Source organism: Pseudoliparis swirei, chromosome 21 (genome assembly GCF_029220125.1).
Source record: "Pseudoliparis swirei isolate HS2019 ecotype Mariana Trench chromosome 21, NWPU_hadal_v1, whole genome shotgun sequence".
Lineage (NCBI taxonomy): Eukaryota > Metazoa > Chordata > Actinopteri > Perciformes > Liparidae > Pseudoliparis > Pseudoliparis swirei.
The window spans coordinates 16312807-16340272 of NC_079408.1; the positions used below are offsets into that span (position 1 = coordinate 16312807).

The following is a 27466-nucleotide window of genomic DNA, read 5'->3' on the forward strand; positions in this document are numbered from 1 at the left end:
TAGTCTCTCCAGGAGAAAGATATTTAGACAACCACTTATTGCCATGACATTTTTAATGTGGATCTATGAATAATTCTGGTGAATTCTATAATATTAGGTTTGTTCATCTCTGTCATACTTGTAAATGTCAAAGAAGATTACTATATTCTTAAAGTTACTAAGATTGGAGTTGGTGTGGGCTTGCAGTAGTCGGCTCGAGGAAAAGCTTCTGTGTGTGTGTGTGTGTGTGTGTGTGTGTGTGTGTGTGTGTGTGTGTGTGTGTGTGGGGGGGGTGATGTGTGTGCCGGCCAACTCCAACTATAGGAGCAGTAAGCTCTGCCTATAGAGCCCCAAAAGAGTTGTGAAATGTGGCCCAGCAGACAACACATTTCGAGAGTGGATCTTCTTCGCTCCGTGATAATCTGTCACCAATTTCTATCAACCCCCCCCCTCCCCCCCATCTGAACCCAACCTCTCATAGGGACCAGGGTATGTTCAGTTTCCATCTTAAGCCAATTAATTGCACAACAGCTTGGAGCCCACCACACAAGTCAGGAGTCAGAACAGGAATACCGGGTATACAATCGATTGAGTCTGTGTCCTCGGTTATGATTGGCTGAGGCAAGTACAACAATACACAGTAAACACACAAAGCCGTTGGATCACAGCTTATTTATTCATATAGAATAATATATCATAACTGAACCACACCCCCGCTCCACCCACTCTGCAGCCGAGCCTAAACACACCCCCGAGCCACAATCACCAATCAAGGCTTTGCAGGTGAGAAACATTTAAAATGTGATTCTGCAAATCCATTTGAGTGTTGTGTTGAAGAGAACCTTTCTGTTATTTAGTAAACCATTTTTTTATTTCTTTAAAGCTGTAGTTTTTGCTGTTGGGTGAAGTTTGTCCCGGAGCTCAGACTCCGTCAGCCCTGTGTGCAGTTCAAAGAGAGCTCTGCTCCCCAAGTTCTGTCTGGAGTGATGTGCCAACCTCACACACAGCGACACACACGAGGCAACTGGAAGCAGTGAAATGGAAATGAGCATGTGTTGACATACAGGAAGCTTGCCAGTAATAATTCTTCTCCCCGATAAAAAAGGCTGAATGTTTGTGACTCACAGTTTGAGCACCATTTAATCAGGAGGAAGGTTTCAACGGTGAAGTGTGGGAAAAGATGTACAATTCAAGAAGAAACTCAACAAGCTAAACTCTGGTTTATGTTTTTAAACCGACTTCCTGTCAAAAACATGGTTGTACATGAAAAGATGTGAAGCTGCATGAATGTAGTGTACGCTGCTGGGCTCGGAGACGGTTTCCTCCCTCCTCCTCTCTCTGCCTCTGTGCCTCCTGCTCTCTCCGTGTGGTTTGCTTTGGCTTGATTGAAAGTAGACGTGTGCTTGTGAGCGAGAACAGAGATGCAAAGCGCTGACAAATTGAATTATTGTTTGGAGTGCTGCTCGTCAGAACGTCAGGTGATTTTGGTCTTCTGCTGTAAAAAGGGAGCGAGGCAGAGTGGATTACAAAGACAAGGCGACAGTCATCCACTTCAATTTAAACCAAAGGGCTGATTATGTGGTTTTCAATATGCAGGTTAATAATGTAGCGGACATCCGCCGAGCTCCTCGTTTAGGAACGAGCTCCTAAAACGCATCTTTTCTGGCTATAACTTGAATTAAAACAGATTAGCACTTCAGTGGCATTTGAATGACACTTACTGGTGGTAGTACTGGTGGTAGTACTGGTGGTATTTTGTAGTTTGCCTTTCTTGAAGAAATTTTACTTTCTTGATGTTCTGAGTTTGTACTCATGGTTGAATTCACTTATTGTAAGTCTCTTTGGATTAAAGCGTCTGCTAAATGTGATGTGATGTCGTGGGATCACCAAAGACATGAGGACTGGTGTTCTGGACACCATGGAGATCTTACCAGATATACAGCCTGCGACGAGAGCCATTTGATGCCTCGGCCTCTTCTGTGATAGTCGCCCTGTTTGTGTGTTTCACCCGAGAGAACGAGAGAGGTAGAGAGAGAGAGAAAGGTGGAGTGATGGAGTGAATAACGTATGTAAACACAGGAAGTGCATCACTCGGGTAATGAGATTCTCCTCTGCTTAAATCACAAGCCTCTCCGCACCTGAGGTGGACAAAGAAAACCCTTCCCAATGCTTTTTATCACACACACACACACACACACCGGTTCAGAGCTGGCGTGCTGTGAGCGACACTTCAGTAGAGCAGTAGAGGAAAGCTCGTTGGCCGTTTTTTTAATTCCTTGTGTGTATTCAACAACAGGCCCAACTGGTTCTTTCTCTCTTTCTCTGGTTAATCCCCTTTTTCATTATCATCCTTTTCTTTTCAGTTCCCTCTGAAACAGCTAAGCACGAAATGCTGCTCAACACAAGCCGATTTCCGGGGAGTGGTGTTTCTCCCTCTCTCTGTGAGACGTCTCTAAAGACCACGTGGAGGTCATTGTTAGACTTGTCTTGTGTCTGTGTCGAGGTCTTTGTGTTGCGATGCACTGGAACAAAAGCATTTGATGACTAAATATATCCAGTAAAGATCAGGTGTCAGACACACAAATAATCTGAACAGATTCACACGCGACACAACCTGTAACGTTTAAACCTCACACACTCTGAAGAACGCACGAGGCAGGCCACCACGGGATGTGCTGCTGTTAGAGGGGACGATGGACGACGAACAACCGCATAACAAGACCAGCGGCATTAATATTAAACAAACGATTTGGACATCCATACTTTCACAGAAGGGAGGTACAAGGGACCATGAATAAATACGATAATTCACTAAAGTGTCTGGTGCTTTCCACTAGGGCTGCAACAACGAATCGATAAAATCGATGATTAATATAGTTGGCAACGAATTTCATTATCGATTCGTTGTGTCGCGCGATTATTACGGCGCTCAATAAGTCACGGAGTATAAACAAAGTAGATTTGAGCGCAGAGCGGCGCAGGAGAAACCAGAGTGGAGGGAGAGACGGAACGCTCAGCGCTCCGCTGTTGATGAATCTAATTGGCTGCTGCTGCTCACGTGGCGCTGGATGCGGAAGTCCTTCACGTAGTCGGAGACATTCACGGAGCTGAGTGCGCCTCCGGGTGACGTTATGACCCCAGACACCAGGGCGCTACATGTCACGACGTGTGTGGCATTTCCACAAGAGTATAACGTAGAGAACATGGTTATTTATTCCGTGGCGGATGGCTGAAAATATTTTTCCACGGAGAAAGGCAACAGAGATAAGCCACGCCCCCTCACCGAATTAGGCGTTTAACCCATAAATAGCCAACTCAGGAGAGTAAACCGCTGTCAGTCTGTTTATGACGGGTTCATCCACATGACCAGTGAACAGGGTTCATCCACATGCTGACCAGTGGGTCTCCAGGACCTTTCCATGACTTTAAACCAAATTTCCATGATTAAACATTTAATGAAAACTGTGTAGACATGAACAAGTGAGAAGATGTAGTATTTAAAATAACAATGAGAATTCCAAAGCATACCGTATATATACCGTGTAAATTAACATTTGAATAAAACAAATTTGCATTACTTTTCCAAATATTTTGGGATTTTATTTTTTTCAATTACTTTTCTAGGCCTGCTAATAGCCATTTAAAAATGCCATGACTTTTCCAGGTTTTCCATGACCGTACGGACCCTGTTTTGAATAAAGGGTTGAAAATTACAGTGTTTTTGTTTTTTTATCCGATTAATCGATTAATCGATAAAATAATCAACAGATTAATCGATTATCAAAATAATCGTTAGTTGCAGCCCTACTTTCCACAATACCACGTGGTCTTCATGTGACATTGTAGCTCAGTAGCTGTTAACATTACCAACCTTGGAAATGGTGTGAATGAATGATAAAGGAGACGATGCTATGTGCCATGAATTCGGATTGTTCTGTCAGTTGATTGAACATTTTAAATACTTTCTTCAGACTAAAAGAAAGTCATTGAAACGTCATCAAGACATCTTCTAATCTAGACCACATTTAGAAAAGGTTGAGCCCAGATATGTAGATATGGTTTGGCCTACACATAATCACATGTACTTAAGGTGAGGTAACCTTGAATTATGTATGTACATTTATCCAGTCAGTTTAACGAATGGTTATCAAATATTAACCATACTGCCTTATTGAAATGATGCATGTCCATATCTTATTGAACTAATGTGAAGCAACATTAGTACGCTAGGTTACGGTGCTTGGACCTGTTTCCTTAACAGGAGGCTTGCATTAAGTCCAGTCATTCAAACTGAGTGAGTATATCTGCGATGCTTTTTAAATGACATCTCATCAGATGTGTGTTCTCTGATGGACTTGATCTAGTTTGTAATGGACAGTGCACAGGTGCACCAGAGTGACATCACAGCAGGAGGTATGCTGGATGATAAAACATGACACTGGTGTGTTGCCAAGGAGCTGCTGACCCTGGCCAACACTGGTGGAGAGTGTGTGTTGTGTTGTAGAACAGGGCTGTTCTGGTTCTGGCATGTGTCTCTCTCCACATCCGTCACAATGGCTGCCAATGTCCCCATGACCTCATCTCATTAGAGCACTGCTTCGGCTAAATGGAGCTGTGGCTCATCGGCGATGAATGGAAGACGCCCGCTGCATCTTCCAGGCTCCCACCGTGTCGGTGGCCTGTGAACATGGTGGATTATTATCTGTTGTCTTAGCGGGAGCTACAGGACTCTGTGGATGTCCCTTGAATCCATTAAACCGAGCAGTGGACACTGAGAAGAGATGCACCTTGGAGGAGTGCAGTCAGGTGTAATGTTTACACAGATATGTCATTCTAATAAGTGTTAGCTTGAGGATGACCGCAGAGCTGTGGAGTCAAGGTTAGCAGACACACAACTTCATAGACGGATACGTCTGAATGCAATGATCTGTTGAAGATGATACAAATGTGTACCTCACTCGGAGAGGAGATTATCTTTTAGAAAGATCTACATTTTCAAGGCTCCTTATTTTCAATCCCAATCTCTTTTCTTTGAAGGAAGAATCCTCGCATTTCCAGCCAATCTCATTCGATGTTCTGCTCCTGCGTGAGAGAGCCGTACGTGGGGGTGTGATCCATCTCGATGAGAAGTGGCGGCAAACCCTCCCCTGAACTCCCACCATGCACCTCTTCTTCCTGACCTGTGACCCGACCATATGCCAGGTCTGCATATTCAGGCCATCACCACGAGGAAAAGTGAAAGAGCAGGGAGGACAAGTGAGGGAAGCGCAATGGGAAACTTTAGAGGGAACAACCTCATTATGTGAGTGCCTTCGTTGGCACAACATCTGAGTCCCAAGGGTGCCACCTCCATAAGTGCTATGACGGTTCCTTCTCAGAGTATCTTTAAACAGATGTTAATGTTGCCAATAGGGGGTTAAACACCAGGATCAAATCAATGTACGAGAGAGGGGGTTTGCAAAGCCTCTGTAGGATAGGACTGGAGAGGGCAGCCTCCCTGTTGGTTCAGATCCATATAAATAGTTATTTGCAAGTTGAAATAGTTAATAAAGTTGTACAAAAGCATTGATATGCAGATACATTTCCCTGGCGCCACAGGGTATTGCAAATACTGTGAACTAGAATATTCACGCTGCAACTATTTATTCCCACGACATGTTTTGCTCCACTCGTGCCTCGTTGTAAAATACGTCCTCTACTCGCTTTTTCAATTTGAGCAATTTGAAGCGAGATAGAGCCCCGTGTCAGAATGCAAATCCTCCCAGTGTGTCGGAGGAATGACATTTCCCATGAATACAGGATTGGCCGCCATGTGCCCGGCAGCTAATCCTGGAAGGGTGAACACAGAAGGTGATGCTCGCGACAGCTGCAAAGGCAAGCACACACACACACACACACACACACACACACACACACACACACACGCCATTTATGTGATGACACGCTTAGAAGAAAGGAAACCCCAGGAGTCACACACCAGCAGCAGCTGCCAGCACGTGTGTGTGTGTGTGTGTGTGTCCAGGTCGCCCGGCCACAACCTGCTGAACATGTGTGTGTGTGTGTGTTGTGTATTCTTGTGTAGATGCTGTTGCCCTCTCTCCACCGCTCTCTTCAATGACACATTTACCAACCACTTGTGGGCTTCTAGTGTAACACCACACACCTCCAGCATCACGCCATCATGCTCAGTGCGTTTCTGTCTTTTACACAAAGGAGGCTCATGTGGTCATTTCCTCTGTCCTCCACGCCCCTCTGCAGCGAGCCGATATCACGTACTTCAGACAAGCTCATGCCATGTCAGACGTTGGCTGGTGGATGGGTCACACGTGCATATGATGATGACGCATGCACATACACCAGACACACAGATACTTTAGTAGACACACAAACGATAAACGCACACCTGTTTGTGTAGGTCTGTCAACTCTCACGCATTGCGCACATCCCAAGTCCCGCACTTTGAATTCCCTCGTTGGAAGTTGTTCTGCGCCGGCATATTGACGGCCACCCCAAAGCTCTTATTTCTGCTCGGAGGAGGGAGGAGGGAGGAGGGAGGAGCCACGAGCGAGGACACACGAGAGTAAAGGCTTCCAGGAAGTGTTAACGCCCCCCTCATTGTTCATCAGTCAAGTGATTGGACGCTGCAGATGATCGCTAGAGTTTCATGCCAGAGTGAAGACGGATCACAGATTAAACTCTATTAGTTATATCTTATATTTGTTTTGTTCATTGTAGGTCTAAATAACAAAAGGACTACGAACAACTTTCTTCATCTATTAGAAATAATGGTCTTTTCTTTATCTTCCATTTTCCTCCAAAACTTTTACTATGGATATAATTAAAAGAGAGAGCTGGAGAGAGGAAACACTTTGACATCATTTATCGGCATTTCCATCCACATGTGCACTACAACAATATATCCCATAAGAATTTCTTTCGACACATTATTTCAACCTAGATCAAAAGAATACAGTCAAAAGTCCAATTATGAATGACAGATTAGATTTATAGCCATGCTTTAATTGTATAGATTCAATCATCCTCACTATTTGTGGCTCTGTATTTCACATAGAGGCCTGTCCAGTAGTCGCTCTCTGGCCACTATTGAAACTTGCATTATTAATATGTGATCTCTGTTGTCCTTTTAGATTCGACTTCTCCTTTCTCCCTCACATTGTGCATATATATATATAATATGGCGCTCTAAAGGTGCTTCCAGGCAGCGAGCCTTCCCTTTCTTGGCCACCACTCGTGTTATTTGCAGCAGCTGAGCTAACAATGGTTGAACCTTTTCAGCTGCCCCATTACACACACACACACACACACACACACACACACACACACACACACTCTGATAGGTCTTCTCTATGTGTGTGATGTTCGACCGTCACTGTGCTGAAAGATGGAAGTGTATGTTGTCACATTCATCTGCTCAAGGGGGGAAAGTGTATCTGTGCTCCATAAATCTACAAAAATAATCTAAAGTATGAGTCAAACTTCACAAATAGTTTAGGAGATAGTCATGGTCCAATATGCCATCATACATGCACATGCTTATTAATACAAGTGTGATGTGGAGACTCGAAGCCTCCAACACAGGCTGAGATTGTACTTCTCAGTGAAGTAGGAGACAACTTTTGAAATTTAGAGTTTTGCACATGCATAGATTTGGGATTCTTTAAGGTGGAAAAAGAAGTCCTTTAAATTTATTTGGATTTTTTGTTGAAATGTCATTTATATTTAAAATACACAGTATATGTCAAACAAATTGCTACAGCAATGTCAGCTTTAGTCTTGGTTGACAATGGAATACTTATTCCCATGAACATATTCAACACATAGTTTATGATCTAGTGTGAGCTAATGAACAATGTTTATCAGTTTGGTAAACTTTCTTCATATCACATTGCTATTCACACTTTTGAACTACATCTAGCTCCATTAAGCTACACAAAAGTTAAACGAGATAGGCATATTATAGATTGTCTGTCGCCGAGGGGCTTGGGCAGCAGGAGTCTTACTGGTTTACGGTCTGAAAGGATCTTCAGTGTTTGTTTCTGCAGGTGCTGTGACACCTCTACCAGGGAACATACACCATCACGGATCACTGTCACGGACCGATAACGAGGGGCCCAAAGCACCACTCACGAGACTGAGCTGCAAATAATAATCTTTTACTGGACTACCGGCGGGAACAGAACCAGTAGGCACAGGGAAACACTGTACGGAAGGCTCGGTCGGAAAATACAAGACGATCTGTCAGAGGACAAGTGAGGGGACCTAAATAGGGAGGGACTAAGGAGGGAATGCGCTGCAGTGGAAACGGCGTGAGGGCCAGGTGAAGGGAATGAGACTGATGAGGTGGGAGTGGTCAGAGGCAGGTGAGTGAACAGGTGAAGGGAATGAGACTGACGAGCTGGGAGTGGTCAGAGGCAGGCGAGTGAACAGGTGAAGGGAGTTGGACTAACGAGGTGGGAGTGGCTGAACAGAGTGAGGAGGGTGTGGAGCTGAACTGTGACAGTCACACTCCCTCTACTGGGGAGCTCTTACTTGTTTCTTCCAGTTAAGCAAATCTTTTGAAGTGTCTTCCTCTGGGTTAAACGCACACATCCAGTCCAGATTAAATATGTATGAAGAGAACCGCTTTCTACGCTGCTGCAGGTTCCTCTTTTTCAACGTCACCCAAAGCAGATTCAAATGCCAATCATCATGCTTGAGGAGTGAACTGAGCCCGTGGCACAGGTTTTACCAAGTGTAACTTGACAGACCTGAATGTCAAATTTGAAATGAAGGGCAACGATTCCCTCATGAGTTCATAGAAATATGAATACATCAGCCCCATGATTCCTTTACCATATATACATCCACAACATTTTCTTTAGTGCTTATTAGGGTCCTTGTCGACTTCGTCGTAGAGGAACCTATTGTTTTTCAAAGGTTTATTATCCTTTGTCGTCTTCAAACGTTGTCTGGCTGCACACTGTATGCCCCAGCAAACTGAAATTCCATATGGACAAGCAGACTATGATTGATTATTGAGTTTTCATATTTGTTTATAAAAAAATGTCTAGCGCCCCCTAGAGTGTTCGTACCCACGGTTTTTTTTCGCCTATGACGGATTGACCTGAAATTTTGCATACAGGTCTGTTTGGACCTGCTCAACAAAATTGCCAATGTAACCCCTAAACTCCGCCTACTTATATTTTCCGCCATTTTGAATTTAGTAAAAAACAGTTTTTTTGCACTTTAATTCAAAACGCTTGTTCCGATTCATACCAACATTTCTGAGGTCCATTATTGGTTCAATTTAAAAGATTGTTGATATCTCATTGCGTTCAGAGGATATGGACCAATGAACATCCAAAGGGTGTGGCCTAATATATAAAGACACCTAACTTCCAAATCACTTTGACTAACTTCACCGAATTGGTAGCCTATGTCAACAAGGACACACTTAACCTACCTTAATTATTTCATAATATTTGAACATTAGGGGGCGCTACAATCAATCCCTCAAAATATGCCTTTTTAAGCCTTTTTTCATGATTTTAGGGGTTGTAAAACAGTTAACTCCTCCTAGATCTTAAACCCGATTCATTCCAAACTTGGGCAGTATGGTCTTGAGACCTTTGTCTTGAAAAGTCTTTGAAGGATTTCAAAAATATTAAACTATGTGCGTTTGCCGGACCGGCAAAGAAACGCCATTCGCCATGAAAATGTACGTTGTTGTAACTCGGCCATACATTGTCTAATCTGCTCCATATTTCTCATATGTCATGACATACTGACCCTGAAGACATCCATATGCTCATTTTTAATTCTGGTCTTAGCGCCACCTAGTGGCAACAGGAAGTTACATGTTTTCTACTTTTCTACCCTTCTCACAGATTATTCAGATCCCTCTCAAAATATACCAGAATAGATGTAAGACCGTGATAATGCTTCCCTGTGAAGGTCGTAATGACACGTTGAAGTGTGGCGAGTCGTAGCATCAGCAAACTTGATCCTTCGCCGTGAACAAATAAACAATCTAACATGCTTGAAACGTGACTAAACTTGGCACACACATTTAAAGTCAAATATCTAGTTACCTGATATGATTTGAATGCTTCGGAATGACAATATGGCTCGATAGCGCCCCCAAGAATGATTTTTTTTTCAAAAGCCCACGTTTTTTGCCTTCAATGACTAATTGACTCGTAATTCAGCAAACATCTCCGCTTGGACCTGCTCTACAAAAAATATTATTATGACCATAAACTACGTCAACTTAGATTCTCCGCCATTTAGAATTTTGTAAAAAACAGTTTTTTTGCACTTTTCTTCAAAACGCTTGTTCCGATTCATACCAGAATTTCTGAGGTCCACTATTGGTTCAACTTAAAGGAATAATTTTCAGGAATTGTTGATATCTTATTGCGTTCAGAAGATATGGACCAATGAACATCCAAGGGGTGTGGCCTAATATATAAAGACACCTAACTTCCAAATCACTTTGACTATCCTCACCAAATTGGTAGCCTATGTCCACAAGGACACACTTAACCTACCTTGATTTTTTCATAATATTTGAACGTTAGGGGGCGCTACAATCAATCCCTCAAAATATGCCTTTTTGGCCTTTTTTCATGATTTAAGGGGTTGTAAAACAGTTAACTCCTCCTAGAGCTTAAACCCGATTGATTCCAAACTTGGCCAGTATGGTCTTGAGACCTTTGTCTTGAAAAGTGTTTGAAGGATTTCAAAAATATTAAACTATGTGCGTTTGCCGGACCGGCAAAGAAACGCCATTCGCCATGAAAATGTATGTTGTTGTATCTCGACCATACATTATGTAATCTGCTCCATATTTATCATATGTCATGACATACTGACCCTGAAGAGATCCATATGCTAATTTATAATTATGGTCTTAGCACCACCTAGTGGCAACGGGAACAAACATTGTTTATTCTTTGGCTTCCTTCTCTGAGAAGGTACATCAGATCAACATCAAATTTGTTCCACATGAAGGTTAGACTTTCATGATGCCAGAAGACGAAGCATTTTATGTTTCGTCTAACACTGTTGCCGTGGCAACCCATTCTTCACGTCAAACAATGAAGGGGCTTTAGAAGGACTTAAAATGCTCGAAACGTAACTAAACTTAGCACACACATTTAAAGTCAAAGATGTAGTTACCTGATATGATTTGAAAGCTTTGAAATGCTAATATGGCTCAATAGCGCCCCCTAGACTGTATTTTATGTTCCAAAGGCTACGTTATTTGCCCCCGATGACCGATTACCTGAAAATTCATCATACATGTCCCCTTAGACCTGCTCTAAAAAAAAATACATTATGACCATAAGCTCCGCCCACTTACATTTTCCGCCATTTTGAATTTTGTAAAAAACACATTCTTGAACTCCTACAAAACGATAGTTGCTATTCATACACGACTTGTTGTGGTTCATTATTGTTTCAATGCAATCAAAAGTCTTTAAAAGATTGCTGATATCTCATTGCGTTCAGATAATATGAACCAATGAACATCCAAGGGGTGTGGCCTGATATTTAAAGACACCTAACTTCCAAATCACTTGGCCAATCCTCACCAAATTAAGAGGCTATGTTCACATGACATCCCTTAAAGGACTCTAATTTTTTCATATTTGAACATTAGGGGACACTACAATCAATCCCTCAATATATGCCTTTTTTGCATTATTTTCTCACGTTTTGGGGGGTTGTAAAACAGTTAACTCCTCCTAGAGATTAAACCCGATTCATTCCAAACTAGGCCAGTATAGGTTTGAGACCTTTGTCTTGAGAAATCTTTGAAAGATTTGAAAAATATTAAAGTTTGTGCATTCTCCGGACCGGCAAATAAACACCATTGGCCATTAAAATGTAAGTTGATGTAACTCTGCCATACATTATCCAATCTGCTCCATATTCCTCGTATGTCATAAAATACTGACCCTGAAGACATCCATATGCTAATTTTAAATTCTAGTCATAGCACCACCGAGTGGCCAAAGCAAATCAGCCTAAAAAGCATCACATTCACATGTAATTTACATGACAAGGTCTAGACTTCACTTGGATACACATGATGGATGTATATGTTCAAATTGTCACAGCGCCCCCTGCTGGCTTCACTGGACTCGCTCGAATCTACTCCAAACTTCTCATGCTTCATAGAATTCACGGCCTGAGGATATCAACAAGCCTTTTTTCACTCAGAGTCAAAGCGCCACCCACTTGCAAAGTAAAATCAGTGTCGCGTGACAAACGGTAAAACGTCCGAATGGCGGGCCTGCGTTCTCGGCCGAGGGGGCCGGCGTCCGGCCCGCACCCCCGATGTGCAAAGCAGGAACGAGGACCCGTTCATCGCTGCTTGCAGCTTTAATTTTATCAATGTTTCAGGAGAATATAGACATCCATATAGTTTTCTAACCTCTCCCTCTTTTTGTTCTCTAACATTCTTAATAACAGGACACCGCTGTGTGACATTTCAGGCCCTTTTTAAATGCCCGGAAAACGATGGTGGCTTACATCTTTTCCTTATGAGAAGTGAACCTCCACAAGGGTGAAACTCAATATATTCCCACAGGAGTTTGAGAAACGTCATGTCACTGTGTTGGTGTTTGATTGGCTGAGTGGACAATCAGAATAAACCACCATAAGCCTGGGAACTCAACATTTGGATGTAGCCACCAAAAAACAATATGACACTGAAAATGAACTTGGCTTCGCAAACCCACATAATATCCGATCATTATCGTTCCACCAGCTTTTCCAAATATTAGTAGCAGAACAACTCAAAAGGACATTTCATATAATTTATGGACTTTGCGCAACTGCCCAGCACTTTTGTGACTTCCAGATAGATGGCAATGTACACTTCCATCTGCCCTTTTGATCACAGATGTATCTTTTTCCAGTTGTGGGCTTGTACATGTCAATAACATGTGACATTGCATGTCTGGGAGACTAGTGGGACAACAATGGAGAGAGAGGCGGGAATGCATCCCATACAAAAGGGAGTCAAACACCCTGAGGAGATCTTTGAATAGAAGAAGAAGGGGTTGGTAATGAAGGACTCTTTCTGGGCTGCTTGTGGCTTCACACACAGTCATCAGGCCTGAACTTTCCTGTAAGGATATCCTTCATGTGGATACAACAGGGGGAGCAGGCTGGTCAGCACATTGAGGCATGGCAGGACTGGGAAAGTATCAAAAGAGGGATTTATTTTACTTTGAAGGCTTTAAGGTATGTGAAAGAGGGAGAGAGAGAAAGAGGACGAGGTAGGTTCTGTAGCCAACCCTTTGTGTTCGCACGAAGATAAGACAGGACAGGATTTCACTGCTTTCAGATGCCCTTCTTTTGTGGTCGAGCTGGATGCATTTAGTTTCCCATATGACCTTCACTTTGGCAGCGCCTCAGATGAACTTGAGTTGTAATGTTGGACATGATGATGAATGTTTGACTCCTACAAATGTGACGGCTGTTACTGTTGAACCAATCCTTCAGTTAATGTATTGACTGGATAGTAGTAGCTAGGGATGCACCGATCTGATCGGCGCCGATCCATATCGGCCGATATTCCCATTATCGGTTTTGCTCGGCGTTCTCAAAACAGCCGATCAAACTCGGCCGATCAGATGACATAAAATCTGCGAGAACTATCAGAGACGTTTCAATTGCGGCGCATCGCAACGGAATAGATGCACCCGGCGAGGGCCGGCAGAGTGCAGAGGTCAACGAGGGGATCCTCACGCACCGAGCGGCGTCCCCGAGTTGAATCACTGCGGTCAACTCAGACGACACTTACATGTCTGAGCCCCTATAGACTGATGTTGACGGTAAACGCATTCGATCGGGAGCGCGCGAGGGTTTTGATAAAGTTAGCGGAAGGATTCATGTGACAACATCCGGTTTGAAAAGTTAGCGGAAAGAACCACGTGAAACAACATCCGTTTATCAAAATAAGATGTCGACAAATCATACACTAACATATACAAGTAAACAATGAACTGACTTTGTATCTTTATAGATTGTTTCTGAGATTTAGCTTAAATTATGCTAACATTAAAACATTTTTACTGGACCAAGGAAGAGTTTATGTAAATGTCAGACTTTTGTATGTTAAAAAAAGTCCTGTATATAGATTTCCCTTGCAATCAAACATATTTACTCTCGCAATCAAGAGATTTTTCAAATTAAAAGTCCTAAATGTTTAAAGAAATCGGTAATTTCTTTAATGTTTGAAGTGCTTTATATATGTATTTCCTCATAGTCCTAGGCAATAATGCTACACAATAAATAGAATGCTTCAATCGACACCGTGATCTGTATTATCGGATCGGCAGATACTGATTTCAGTGATCGGTGATCAGTATTATCGGATCGGCAGATACTGATTTCAGTGATCGGTGATCGGCACCAAAAAATCTGATCGGTGTATCTCTAGTAGTAGCTAATGACAGACTTCCAGACTGTTATTTGTGTGTGTGACATGTTAGACTCTTGATTGATCTCTGAATTTACATTCCTGTTCTTTCAATTATTTTTCTCCTTTTACCTCTTCTTTTCTACGTGGTTTTATTTTATTTTCATATTAAAGTTGCATAAGACGGGTAACAGTTTTGCCATGATGACACGCAGAAACTCACTAGGTGTCTGTAACATCTCCTTGCCTGTCGCATGAAGGTTTCTCCCCCATCACCAAAGGATCAGCATACAAGGATGATATTTGGTAATATCTTTATTTGGACTGCAGACTATCCTCTGCTCTCCTCTCGCCGCCATCCCTATGCCACGTCATAAAGGGCAGAGACACTCATCAGCTGATCCCCTGCATCTGAGGCCAATTAGGCCTCTTCCCGGCACCTGTTCCCTGAGCCACTCCCCCAAACCCCTCCACAGCTGAGCCTAACGACGTCCCAACCACCACAGTGACAATACCAGCTGGGAAAGATGGATGGGGCAGTCAGGTAATGTGGAAAGGAGTACATTTGAAAGATAAATGCGAAGTCGTAATTTTGTCAATGATGTAAGAAAAAAATATATATACAGGACTGTCTCAGAAAATTAGAATATTGTGATAAAGTTCTTTATTTTCTGTAATGCAATTAAAAAAACAAAAATGTCATGCATTCTGGATTCATTACAAATCAACTGAAATATTGCAAGCCTTTTATTCTTTTAATATTGCTGATTATGGCTTACAGCTTAAGAAAACTCTAAAATCCTATCTCATAAAATTTTAATATTTCCTCAGACCAAGTAAAAAAAAAGATTTATAACAGCTGAGTGTTTGTCAAGGCTCAGGAAACCCTTGCAGGTGTTTCGAGTTAATTAGACAATTCAAGTGATTTGTTTAATACCCTACTAGTATACTTTTTCATGATATTCTAATATTTAGAGATAGGATATTTGAGTTTTCTTAAGCTGTAAGCCATAATCAGCAATAAATCAGAATAAAAGGCTTGCAATATTTCAGTTGATTTGTAATGAATCCAGAATGCATGACATTTTTGTTTTTTTAATTGCATTACAGAAAATAAAGAACTTCATCACAATATTCTAATTTTCTGAGACAGTCCTGTATACATATAAGGTAAGAAGTATTGGAAACTCCGAGTATTTAGGATCGACACGAAAAATCTATCTCATGATTCCTTCTTGTCACATGACATCTTTTCTTCTGTCTATCCTGGAGAGGGATCCTCCTCTGTTGCTCTCCTGAAGGGTTCTTCCCTTTTTTTCCCTGTGAAAGGGTTGTTTATATTTCTTGGGACTTTTTCCTGATCCGATGTGAGGTCAAAGGTCAGGGATGTCTTATGTGTATAGATTTTAAAGCCCTCTGAGGCAAATTTGTAATTTGTGATATTGTGCTATCCAAAAAACTGAATTGAATTGAAATAAATATAATATTTTTATAATTCTTTATGTATTTTTGTTTATACATCTTTATGATTTGTAAATGTGTCAGAGAAAGTGTAGATCCGTAGACTCCTTTTGCCAACCGGCATCACATAAAAAAGTTTCTGCAAACCTCATTTAGTGTGGCCAAGTCGGGCGGGTCCATCTCACAGCCACAGCACAAGCTTGTGTGTAGAGCTTTGTGTGCGACCCTTAATGGGTGCACATCCTGGAGGAGACTGACTCCTCTTTGTGGACTGGTCTGCAGGGGTCAGATACAGCCCACAAGCTGCAACACAGAGGAGCCGGATTGTTGTATATGGAGGATTCTAGACTGTTCACCTCTGAGGGGTCAGGGGGTGTGACCCTGGCTGTGGAGGGATGATTGACTCGTTAGAGAACCAACCACAAGCCTTCTGGTAACATGCGTCTCAAATGAGAGCCGCCAGGAAGTTGTGATCAGATGGACAAACTTTGAAGTCGTAATTGACTATTGAAAAGTTCAAAGACAGCCTTTTTGTTTCTCGCATCGCTTTCTCTGCAAGTGTCTACCTGAATAATTCATGCCCAGCTTGATTTGTACTGAAATAAAAATAAGCTATTTATTAGTGCTGTGAAAAATAACGCGTTAACTCAGTTAATTCAATTACAGGTTTAACGCATGCGCAGAATGAGCTTCCAATCTGTCTGTTGTTGGTCGTCGGGACGAAAAAAAAGTCACTTGCAAAATGAGCTTCCAATACACCACTTCAATCTGAACTATGTCCGCTCTCATGCAGACGGTCGTGCTGTTCATCGGTAATGATCCTTCCGCAGGTTCACCTACGGAAACCTTGTTACGACTTTTACTTCCTGTAGATCAGGGTCTCAACACGTCGATCGCGACCTGCCAGTCGATCGCGTAGTGTTGGTAGATCGCATGACATTAAAAAGATTGGCCCGCCCCCTGACATGTTCTCTATCGCACGTCTTTGTTCTTTTATTAAACTAAACGTCTGTTGTTGATCGTATCTCCACAGCAGCATGTCATTTCTGTCTCTTCGCGTTGCGGTAACACTTATCGATCTCCATCGGGACCGAGCAAAAAAAAAGTCACTTGTCAATCTGTCCATCTTTAGATTGTATCATGGTGGAGTTAATGGTTGACAAACAAGAGAAAAATGTTCTGTTTAACCCTCCTGTTACCTTTACATTTACGAACATATTTTACCCTCGGGGTCAATTTGACCCCAGCAATTAAAACCTCCAGAAAATTATTAGAATTAATATTGCTTCCCAAGTTTAAGTGTGAGGTACTTTATGTTTGTTTGTTGACTACCTAAATAGCCCTTTAAATAAATAAAAAAGTTGATATTTCTGATATGTTTGACACAATGAAAAACAGCCTGGGGTCAAATTGACCCCAAAGAACACCGACATTAAACATTGAATGGGGTCAAATTGACCCGAAAGGTAACAGGAGGGTTAAACATTCTGTTTAGGATGAAGATGTATTAATGTTCCATATGGAAGAAAACTGCTAAATAACTGCTGAGTTGCAGCACCATTGTATAGAAGAATGTATAAATGTATATATCCGTCTTTTGTCATAAATCTCTATGTTCTCACAAAATATACCGAGAATATCGGTAATATGTGATTAATCATGATTAATCCACAAAAACCTGTGATTAATCCGATTAAAAATTGTAATCGTTTCACAGCCCTACTATTTATAGATAGTCTCCAAAGCAGATGTGGAGGATGATGTCATGAGAAGCAGATTGTGTTCTTCACGGGATGACTCTCTCTCCCCATCTCATCCAGGTGTGTTGGTTGAATCATCTCAGCTGAAAACATGTATTTATTTCGAGGAATATTTTTGAAATAATCTCTGTGCAACTCTTTTTGGCTGCTCGTGCACTGTATAAGATAATACAAACCATCCTAGCATCTGAACATTTCCACATTGGTTTCCTTGACTTTTAGACGTTTTTTGTAGGCCTCCGTTCAAAATAAGATACCCAAACTAAAAAGGGTGTGTCTCTGCAACCACAAGGGTCTATTTGAATAATCTTGGAGTTATAATAAAGGTAACCCATGTGAGCTTTTGTTCAGATGTGTAAATATCAGTCGATATCTTACTGGTTGTAAATAAAGATAAAACACAGCTAAAATGAAAGTTTCAGGTTGGCCTCAGATAAAAAGCCCTTTCAAGATGATTATCTCTTGGAATGATGCAGCTGAAAGGTCTAAACCATAGATCAGAGCACAATATGTGAACACTTTGACTTTGAGAAAGTGAGCCAGAAAAAAGTTAGTGGGTTTAGTACGGAGAGTCCAGACGAGGTCTCCAAAATTTAAATTTTCTCATGTACCATATATTTTAATCGTATATTACTTATGGTGTTCAATACATCCAAATACAGCAGTTTCTGGCTTTCTTTCTTTCTTTAATGAAATAAAATCAAAGACAATCAAAAGACAAGAACACAAATGAACTGAATGTTGAAACTAAATGGCTCATATCTCAGTGATCTTTGGTGCAGAGGGATATTGGGAGATCTGTGTGGAATGGTCTTTATCTGATAGCACCGAGCTACGTGGTGCTAGTTCCGGAAAGTGCCCATATTTTAATAATTCTTTTAGTTGCGGTTTAAGTTGTGTTGAAATGGCTGACTAATTCTTGTAGCGCAGGTTCTGTTGTTTAATTTGATGTGTAACATAAATCTATTTTCTCATGATTATTTTAATGTTTTATACAGTATAATGTGTCATATAGTGTCAATAGCCCCCTCTGTAGGGGGCTCGGTGTTAGTAAGGACCATGCACTTATTCAGTGTTAATATAAAGATACACTTTGTTGCTTCCAGGACTTTTGTGGAGCTGTTGGGCCGCTGAGGCCTTGGTACGTTAGTGATTTACGGTCTGGGCTCTCGTTGGTGAGCTTTGTGAGAAGAAGTGAAAGCGTCAGTCTTGACCTTTGGCTGCTTTCATAACCACTTGGAAACTGAACCCTGTCTGACATTTACCGTCTGTGGTCAGTGCAGTCACACCGATGGAATCAAACACAAATGGAAGCATCTTGTTATATTATATATAGCATGTGTAGACAATTTAACCTTTGTTTCTGTTGTACTAGGAGTTAAAGTCTTCCTTGTGCAGTTCAATTAAATTCTTTGTTAAACCTATGATTATAAATTTGCTTTACCAAGACTATACAATAGTCTCTTCACTGAAGGTGCATTCCTTTATAATATATATTGTGTGTGTGTGTATATATATATATATATATATATATATATATACACTGTCTGGTATCCAGTTCTATTGGGCAGCAATAGCTCTAGTCTGCTCTTTAAGGGAGCATTCAGTACATCTGAGCTAATCCCATAAAGCAGACATGAACATTCAATCTTGGTTAAACGAGAAATACTTTACCAGGAGAATGTTGAGGTCCTTGGGTCTTTGGACGCATCCAGACTACTAGGGAAGTGTGAAGTAGAAAACAGATGTGGTTTGACTTTAGTTTATGGTACAGTGACAAATGACCTGCTTAAAAAGGGAAACTGTGGTAAATAAAAGCCATATATATATATTTTTTAGTAATTGGTGTAAAATTAGTCACTCAATTTTAGAATACAAAGTTTATATGTCTTTGTTAAAAGTTAGGGTTTGTGCCATTTCCAAGCGCTGCACACACGCCCCCATCCATATCAATGGAACGGAGGTTGAGCGTATGTCCAGCTTCAGGTTTCTTGGCGTCCACATCTCCGAGGACCTCTCTTGGCCCCGCAACACCTCAACACTGGTCAAGAAGGCACACCAGTGTCTCGTCTTCCTGCGGAGACTTAACCCTTGTGTTGCCTTCGGGTCATTTTGACCCGATTCAATATTTAACCCTCCTGTCGCCTTCGGGTCAATTTGACCCGATTCAATGTTTAATGTCGGTGTTCTTTCGGGAGTCAACAAACAAACATAAAGTACCTCACACTTAAACTTGGAAAACAATATTAATTCTAATAATTTTCTGGAGATTTTAATAGCTGGGGTCATATTGACCTCAAGGGTAAAATATGTTAGTAAATATAAAGGTAACAGGAGGGTTAAACATTGAATGGGGTCATATTGACCCGAAGGTGACAGGAGGGTGAAACATTGAATCGGGTCAAATTGACCCGAAGGCAACACAAGGGTTAAGAATATCCACATGTCTCCTCAGATCCTGGTAAACTTCTACCACTGCACCATCGAGAGCATCCTCACCAACTACATCACAGTTTGGTATGGCAACTGCTCTGGCTCTGACTGCAAACTACTGCAGAGGATGGATAAATCTGCCCAACGCATCACCGGTACCTCACTCCCTGACATTGAGTCCATCCACCTCAAGCGCTGCCTGCAGAGGGCTCACAGCATCGTCCAGGACGCCACACACGCCAGCAACAGACTGCTTGCCCTCCTTCCCTCTGGGAGGCTCGACAGGAACCTCTGTTCCAGGACTAGCAGGCTCAGGAACAGTTGTTTTGCCCTCAGCGGTCAACAGCCTCAACTCTGCACCACGTTGACAACATCAAGAATCCACTCTCTGTCTATGTCGTTCAGATGAACCAGTTCATGCAGAGGGGCATTGTTTATGATGACATCATGAGGCGAGGTAGTGCACCTTCAATCCCTTGGGAGGAGAACCCCTTCGGACAGTGGCTCTTTGTCGAGGTTGAAACGGCTCCACCTTTAAAAGCCTACCTCTCCAGTAACACCTGTAATTAGAGTGGGAGGCCTTGGGGGTTATTGGTAATTATAACTGAGCTGTGATGATAGCACCTGTGGAGAGATAGTGAAAGATATTTTCTACCTTTCAATGTTGTATTGAAGGGGTTATATGAGGCAGATTCCTCTCTGGGTTTAGATGCTGAATTAGTTTTGCTAATAAGTTTTGTAATGTTTTGTTAAATGAGTGTGTTCCCTAAGCTTGTTAGGTGGAAACACCTGAAAGGGAATCTGTAGGCTGCACTTCTTCAGTCTGCTCGTTGTCTTTGATGTCTTCTCTGTGGGCGGAAGCTTTTCCTGCACTTTTCTTTTGGTTCCTTCTTCCTCCTCAACAACTTACAACTCTCCGGAGGGTCATCACTCGCATCCAAGCAGAAAAAGACATCCACACTCATGTGGAGTTATGTTCATGTATAATACCCACAACAAAAATATTTTTTTAATATCACTGAAGAAAACTACACATATATATATATATATATATATCTCAGCAAAAGCTGATAAATAAACACCATCCATTGAAGACTGGAAGTGTTTTCAATTCCCTTGCTTGATCCTGAAAGTGTAACAAGTTGTTGCAGACGAACACTTTCAGCAATTGAACCTTGAGATGGTTGTGCCGTGCCCTCTGTGGTGTGTTGGCCAGCATGAACATGTCTAAGTATGTGAATGATACTGTATCCTGCCATGCATGTCAATTGTTCAGTTGTTCGTGTGAAGAAGCAAACTGGAATATTGTACCGGTCAACTGTGATAATTGCAGAAATTGAGAAAACAAGGAGGATGTGGAAGAGAGTGGAAGTATCTGACATGAATAATACACCTGGATTAAAAAAAAATCAGCATTACCTGCGCACAGTCCTGCTGATGTTCAAACAGTATGAATATGCTAATAGAAATTACAGCGTGCAGCTGCAGTGTAAGTGTTGAGTAGACCATGTTGTGTGGAACAATAGATTGTACAAACGACCTCATCAAATGCAGTGAGCTAAAACTGATTTAGAAGCTGTCACTTCACAAACAGAGATATACTGGTTCGATTTATTTCTCGAGAAATATAAAGTGTCTTCCACCAAAAACCATGTTGACACACTTTTTCTTTTTCTATATACAGGAGTATATGAAGTACAGGCACAGCACAGCTTTACAACATTCCGTACTGTCCATCCCATTATTAAATGCTCATTATTAAATGTTGAACGTGGATTGAGGTGTTATGAGTCTTTGGGTCTTTCAGAGGCTGCTAGTTCTGATGGACTCTCCAGTGGCATTCGTCTCTCGGAGGCCTAATAATGAAGCTAATGACTGTCACTAGTGTTTGATTAAAGCCCTGCACCGGCAGCCTCGGGGCTCAGGTGTACCGGCTGTGATTAACACATGGTAATTATTTTACTGAGGGGCTGGAAGAGGATAAGGGTGCCCCAGAGGTTACAGAAAGCACTTGTTACAGGAGATGGATAGAGCTATCTTGCAGTGCCCGACTGCAAGTCCGTTGAAAATGGATGCCTCCAAAATCAATGGCTTGTGTCGTCCATGTGAGGATTGAAAAGTTTCAAATGTGTCAGTTCTGAAAGATTCTCCCCTAATTCCGATATTAAATGCAGTCAGAGTGTGTGTTGACTACATGTTGAAAAGTCCAATCCCAAAAGACGGTATGTTATGATAAAATGCTATTGGTTTCAAGCATTGTGTTACATCTTATACTCGTAGAGAATTATGCCTCATTTGCAGTCACATGAAGCGTGAAATTATTTCGCCCACACTGGCAGGTTTTGTAAAAAGTAAGCAGCTCTTCCTGAGACTCACTTCAAGTCTACATTACTTGTTGGCACAGACATTGTTTGCCATGAAGCTACTTGTCCTCTTGCTCAGAGATACCATGAAGAGCAGCTGGATATAGACCTGCTTATCTTCAGGTCACAGTGATGACCTCTGCATGGGACAAGAGGGTCAACGATTATCTCCAATTTAGTGGCTTCTCTTCCCTTATTCCACATCATTCTGTCCCAATCACAATGTGTGTGCCTGTTAAAAGGCAATTCAGAGCACTATCCTCCACATGATTTGGCAGTGGAGCAACTGGTTTCAAATGTGTGTGTGTGTGTGTGTGTGTGTGTGTCTTTACGCTAGTATTGATGTGTTAGCAAAGAACTAAGCAGATAATGCAGTGAATATATTTTAATAGAAGCAATATTTTTTATCAAGAACTGTTATACTGGATTCACTTGCAAACTCAATCCACAGATAGCCAATAACATCTGAGCTCACACTCATTCTCAATCTGTAGCTCTCTATGCCCTTTTTATTTTCCTTTGAACCCTCCTACTTCCTAGCTCCGTTTCTATTCTTTTCATTCCACCGGCTCCACAGTGACTCCTCTCCACTTTTGCTCTTTTCTAACAGAATCATCTCTTCATCACATTGCTGCTCACACCATTTTGTTTTCTTCCACAGACTTTTTATTTATCCTCATGGGTCTTCTTCATTTGGTCATTTTCATTTTCTCCTTGACTTTCTTGTCCTTATCGTAAGGATCTATGAAATCCTGAGCCCCCCGTGCGTGTAAAAAGAGGTCCCGAATCCAGAGATGTATAATGAAACATCTTTAATAATAAGAGATCAAGGATCATGAGCATATATGTTCTCGGTCGAGGGCGTCCTGTGGTCTCAGTGACCGCAGGCTCTTAGCTCATCTAACAGCTTCTGTCGCACTGAAACCACGAGAAGAGCGATTAAGCCCTGTACACATGTCCCGCCTTGGTTAAATACTCCCTACCGCTGGACTTAAGGCCACCACCATTGGTTAGGCTAGGCACCATGCAGGCACCTTTCAATGACACAGCATGCTATAGGCTAACCGCTACGAGGAGGTGAGGCTTCCCGAAAAAGATCGCTAGCTTTCCCAACTTACGTTTTTTGGAAAACCACTTCCGAAAAATTAACTCTGTTCATTTTGTAGACTTATTAGAGCAGCCTGATAATAAGGAGTTTATTTAAGAGACTTATTAGAGCAGCCTAATAATAAGCAGTTGCAGTAATCTAGTCGAGAAGTAACAAACGCGTGAACCAGTTTTTCTGCATCTTTTTGAGACGAGATGTGTCTGATTTTTGAAATGTTACGTCGATGAAAGAATGCAGTCCGTGAGATTTGCTTCACATGTCCTGATCAAAGATAACGTTGATATTTTTTACAGTGGTGTTGGATGCCAGGGCAATGCCATCTACTGAAACCACATCACCAGATCTCTGAAGTGTTCAGAGTAAAATAAACTGAGTTTAACATCAGGAAGTTGCAGGTCATCCATGTGTTTATGTCTTTAAGACATGCTTGAATTTTAGTGAGCTGGTTAGTCTCCTCTGGTTTAATCGATAGATATAGTTGAGTATCATCTGCATAACAATGAAAGTTTATGGAGTGTTTCCTGATAATATTGCCCAAAGGAAGCATAGATAAGGAAAATAAAATTGGTCCAAGTACAGAACCTTGTGGAACTCCATGACTAACGTTGGTGGTCATCGAGGCTTCATCATTTACAAATAGAAACTGAGATCGATCTGATAAATAGGATTTAAACCAATTTAGTGCGATGCCTGAAATGCCAATCGACTTGTTCAGTCTCTTTTAATATGATGGATCAGCGCACAAAGGCAGCTGGTTAACAGCAGTCCTTTCCCAGCTTGATTTATTTCAAACTACCACAATAGGAAGGTACTGGTCACCTACTTTACCTGACTGTTTCCATTTGATGTACTTTACTTCTACTCCATGACATCTCAGTGTGAAATGTTGTGCTTTTAACATTTATTTGACAATATTACTTACTTGTTTGGCTACTTTGCAAATGTGCAGATTCTGATTATTTACACAAAAAAAGGAAATCAACTAAATCTATGATATTTTATTTATTAGTTTATAGCCTTACTAAAACGAGAATAAAAAAATAAACAGCTTCAACATTAAAGTAATGGACATATTAATGCTTCAATATATGTAGTTCAATGTTTATATTTGAAATGGGCAGTTATGCCCAATGACTAGACTTTTACTTTTTTTACTTCAAGTATATTTTGATGCTTTTACAGAAGTGGCATTTTTTAATCCAGGGCTTTCACTTCGTTGTGCATCGCAGTCGAGGAAATCTATAGTCAGTCAGTCAGCCTACCTGTTAAGAAGTGTTCACATATGTTGGTTCATTATGAAACTGTTGGGGCAAAATGCACTTTGGTGGGCGGCTACGGTGATCTAATGGGAAACACTGGGAACGAATGAAAAAGCAGATATCTCTTGTTCTGCTGCATGATTTTTTGACTTTTTCTGTTTATCACCTAGACTGATGTTTTGGAACAGCATCTACAAAAAAGAAAAGAAAAAAAAGAAATATATGTATTTAGTGACGACACAACTGTCACATCAAATTCATGATCTCATTCATTCGCTGTCATACCCTCAGGGCCACCAACTGTTGGAGTTGCCAAACTCTACTTATTTACATAAATACGGGTTTCTATCATGATTCTGCTTCGACAGTGTTTTTGTGTTTCATTGTGCTGCAGCAGAGTAGCCAGCAAAAGGCCTCTTTCCATGCTATTTATTCCACGCTTAGCATCATGTAGATTGTAGAATAATATGGCTTAACCCTCCTGTTACCTTAGGGTCAATTTGACCCCATTCAATGTTTAACCCTCCTGTTACCTTTATATTTACTGACATATTTTACCCTTGGGGTCAATTTGACCCCAGCAATTAAAACCTCCAGAAAATTATTAGAATTAATATTGTTTTCCAAGTTTAAGTGTGAGGTACTTTATGTTTGTTTGTTGACTACCTAAATAGCCCTTTAAATATATAAAAAAAGTTGATATTTCTTATATGTTTGACACAGTGAAAAACAGCCTGGGGTCAAATTGACCTGAAAGAACACCGACATTAAACATTGAATGGGGTCAAATTGACCCTAAGGTAACAGGAGGGTTAAACATTGAATGGGGTCAAATTGACCCTAAGGTAACAGGAGGGTTAAACATTGAATGGGGTCACATTGACCCTAAGGTAACAGGAGGGTTAAACATTGAATGGGGTCAAATTGACCCTAAGGTAACAGGAGGGTTAAACATTGAATGGGGTCAAATTGACCCTAAGGTAACAGGAGGGTTAACCTAACATTGTGGGTAATAAAGTGCATTTACCCGTACAAAAGCATAATACATGGGTGTTTAATTAAAGTACAAGTTGCCAAAATCATAGCTGAACAACATCCATCCTCCAGAGGATTCTCATGTGGAATCCTTCCCAGTGTGTGGAGCTTTGCTCGCAGGTCCAGGACATACTGGATCTCACCCACAACGCCTCCACCAACGCCCAGGGCCGAACCAGGCTCTGCTGGATCAGAGACTGCTTACAGCCCGAATCCACCATCGCCTGGCATGTACCCCTCTGGATTCTTGCCGGAACGCTCCTGCCCTGATGGTTGAGAAACCCAAGGTCAAGAAGGGTGGCGCTGCTGGCCATGGTCAGTGGATCGGGGACCCGAGGGAGGGGTGCTGGCCACGGAGCCGGCTTTGGCCGGGCCAGGAGTGTGGAGGTACCCTTCTTATATTGAAATTTTGCAAAAAGACCTGAAGATGAACATCAGAAATATGCCGATTTGTTTTGGCAATGTGGTTTGAGCTTAGCTCCTCTTCCTCAGACCGATCAATGATTAAGCAATCCTGTTTTTTTAGAAGAAGCGATAAATACTCTCAGGAATCTGGTCGCTGTTTGTTTGACTAACTCTAGACTTTGAGCCTGTTCCAATTCTTTGACTTGCACACACAGTATTTGCAAGAATTCAAGTGCCTGTTTCTGCAATTAAATCAATCTCCTCTTATCGTTTATCATTTGATAGTTTATAAGTGAAAAGCATCAGTAAGTATCGAAACATAGCTGTTTAGTATTTAATATTCTCACGTGTCATAAACTACACTTGTACTTGTCTATCGATTGCTGCTGTCAGCTGCACTGGTGCTGTGCAGGAGACTGTGGTGCATTGTGGGATACACTTGGCTCTGTATTGCTGTGTAGGGCAAAGTGTGCATCAATTCGTGGTAAATCTTTGTGTAGTTTTTGTTGATGATGAAGATTAGTATGACAGACACTATAGATACGTAGAGTATTTAAAAATATATGATGGAAAGATTTGTCCATGTTTTATCTAGTTTCTGATGCATTGTTTTTGTATGATGCTGACAAGGAAACTTTTTTAATTCATATTTTTGAGTGCCCTTTTCCAGCATCATGATTTCTTTTATTATTAAGTCCAAGTTGCAAGGTTCAAAATGGAGTTTCACAAGTTTGAGAAGCCAATGATTTGTCAGTATTTGGTGGGTTTAGTATTTTAATGACAGTCTTCATCTTTAGTCTTCACCCTAAATCTTACAGAATTTCATGGGAACGATGAAACAAAGATATTGTAACCCACAACCACAGAGCTGTATCACATTTTATAAACATCATGTTTTACTATGAACTGATTCCAGAACAACAGTTACCAGCTTTAAACAGCCCAGAAGAACAGTGTGTTCTATAGGAAGCAGTCGAACAATCTCACATGCACGACATGCTAGTGTACCCACAAGTGTGCATATATATACACTACCGTTCAAAAGTTTGGGATCACCCAGACAATTTCGTGTTTTCCATGAAAACTCACACTTTTATTTATCAAATGAGTTGCAAAATGTATAGAAAATATAGTCAAGACATTGACAAGGTTAGAAATAATGATTTGTATTTGAAGTATACATTTTTTTCTTCAAACTTTGCTTTCGTCAAAGAATGCTCCTTTTG

General features: G+C 41.3%; 1 protein-coding gene and 1 long non-coding RNA gene across 3 annotated transcripts in view; one reads left to right on the top strand and one right to left on the bottom strand.

Annotated features, from left to right (window-relative positions):
* sorcs2 (sortilin-related VPS10 domain containing receptor 2) overlaps nucleotides 1-27466 on the top strand; it is a 189811-nt gene that overhangs the window by 8285 nt on the left and 154060 nt on the right. The window lies entirely within an intron of this gene.
* On the bottom strand, nucleotides 1186-6461 carry LOC130212077 (uncharacterized). Its single transcript, XR_008835228.1, has 2 exons — nucleotides 6383-6461; nucleotides 1186-1970 (listed from the first exon to the last, which is right to left on the bottom strand). It is a non-coding gene; the product is annotated as an uncharacterized LOC130212077 (long non-coding RNA).